The sequence below is a fragment of the Pteropus vampyrus genome, unplaced genomic scaffold, assembly GCF_000151845.1.
Source record: "Pteropus vampyrus isolate Shadow unplaced genomic scaffold, Pvam_2.0 Scaffold352, whole genome shotgun sequence".
Taxonomy (NCBI): Eukaryota; Metazoa; Chordata; class Mammalia; order Chiroptera; family Pteropodidae; genus Pteropus; species Pteropus vampyrus.
The window spans coordinates 39,194-41,572 of record NW_011889133.1 but is presented as its reverse complement, the minus strand read 5'-3'; the positions used below and the strand labels follow the sequence as shown (position 1 = coordinate 41,572).

The 2,379-nt window shown below is 37.7% G+C and overlaps 1 pseudogene; it reads left to right on the top strand.

The window, feature by feature from the left end:
* Positions 1-1,157: 1,157 nt before the first annotated feature.
* On the top strand, positions 1,158-2,094 carry LOC105304773 (annotated as a pseudogene).
* The last annotated feature ends 285 nt before the right edge of the window (positions 2,095-2,379 follow it).

Here is a 2,379-nt window from a genome sequence, read left to right as displayed (position 1 = left end):
CAAATAGAGGAGGGACAGACTAAGAAACACTGGAGGTACAGAAAATCTCAGTGGACCAAGTGTGTGAGAAAAGGCAAATCTAAGAGGGAGTCTGCAAGACTACAAAACGCAACCACACTTGAACCTTGTTTTTCATCATGCACCTTTCTCAAACAACAGAGAGATTATCATTTCATCTTAATCTTAATCCCAATCCTAGTATTGTACCTAGCACTAATGTTTGTGCATATGCCCAACATTTTACTTATTGTTTTTATATATTATCTCATTTAATTCTTACAATAATGCCTTGAGTTAGGTCTCATTTTGAAGATGGAGAAAATCAGGTTCAAGGGAGTTAGGTTAGGACCCATGATTCCTAGGTAGTAAATAGCAGGGCTGATAGGCACCTCCTCCTACAACCCAAAATTTATACCCAACACTATGCCTTCCCCTCAAAATTGCATGTTAGTTATACATGTTCCTACTTCTCCAGTTATCTTTTCACTTGCACTATGCATATATCTTTCAGTTACTTCATTGCGAAACCCCAAACACTGAGCTTGGAACATCAAAGACAATGAATACTTATAACTGGATTAAATTCAATTCGATTTAAATTCAGTTAAGACCAGTGGCCATGAGGATCACTCTGCCTGAGTACAAACTTAGAGTTGGCAGTAATAATTTTGTAAACTTAAATATGTAAGTCTACCTTTGTACTTAACAGGTTAAATAAAAGAATAACAATTAATCCATCCCATAGGGTTGTTAAGACTAATTAATGAATATATATGCAAACCGTCTAGAGCAATTCCTGGTACATAAGCAAGATAGATATAAGCTCTGATGAGGCTCAGAAAAACTGAATTGACAGACATAGTCATTCAAAACATTTCATATTAATCAAGACATTATATTTTTCTACATCTCCATTTACATATTTATAAAATTTAAAAGTTGAAGGTGACCCATGAAAATTTTTCAGCTTCGACAGTGTGCAACTCTATAGATAATTGGTGCCTTAAATCTTTAGATCTGGAGAATCTTGAAGCATAAATTATTCCTATAATGAAAATATACATGTAACATTAAATGAATTCACTTCTTTCTCTTACTTGTTTATCACTCTTTTTTATTTCTCATAGTGGCAGGGCTGTGATTCCCAAACAACATCCATGGAAAACAATACGGAAGGGACACAGTTCATCTCCTAGGACTAACCAATGCCCCAGGACTGTAGGTCCCCCTCTTCATCATGTTCACTTTCATTTATCTCATCAACAAGGTTGGAAACCCAGGGATGATCCTGTTGATTCTCTTGAACTATGGTCTCCACACGCCTATGCACATTTTCCTTAGTAATCTGTCTTTGGTGGACTTTTGTTACTCTACAGCTGTCACTCCCAAGGTCATGGCTGGATTCCCTATAGGAGAAAAGGTCATCTCCTACAATGCATGTGCTGCTCAGCTGTTCTTTTTATATAGTCTTTGCCACTGTGGAAAATTTACTCTTGGCATCAGTGGCCTATGATCGCTACACAGCAGTGTGTAAACCCCTATGTTACACCACCATAATGATGACAAATGTGTGTGTCCATCTGGTCATAGGCTCCTACATCCATGGTTTCCTGAACACCTCCAACCACATTAGAGACACATTCGTTCTCTGTGTGTCCAATCTGGTACATCACTTTTTCTGTGATGTTCCAGCAGTCATGGCTCTCTTTTGCTCTGACAGATGTATTACTGAGCTGATTCTTGTTGTTGTGCAAGCTTCAACATCCTTCTTGCTCTTCGAATTATCTTGATCTCCTACCTGTTCATATTTGCCACTATCATGAAGATGTGCTCAGCAGAAGGTTTTCAGGAGGTTCTATCCACCTGTGCTTTACACCTCACTGCAGTCCTATCTTCTATGGGACATTCATCTTTATGTACTCCCAGCCCAGCGCCAGTCATTCCATGGACACAGATGAAATCATGCCTGTTTTCTATACTATTGCCATCCCTATGCTGAATCCAGTGGCCTACAGCCTGAGAAATACAACAGTCGAAAGTACATTCAAGAAGGTTGTTAAGAAAGTAAAATTGTCTCTGGGCTTCACCTTTTAAAGTTGTAGGATACACAATGACCTAATTTCATTCCTGTCAAATCTTCTCCATACAGAAACCCACATTTTGCAATCTACGCTTTATTTAAATTACTGAGGTGATACCTTTTCCTCTTTAAAAGTCTGTCATCTAGGAAAAAATATGTCCAGATATTTAATATCTAAATGAGGATGGCCAAGGGGGACCTTAAAAATTTTTAGATACTGCTTGTCATAAGCCTTATTAATTATATTTTATTTATTCATTTGTTCGCATGTTCTCTACAACATGCCAATACAAGCATAG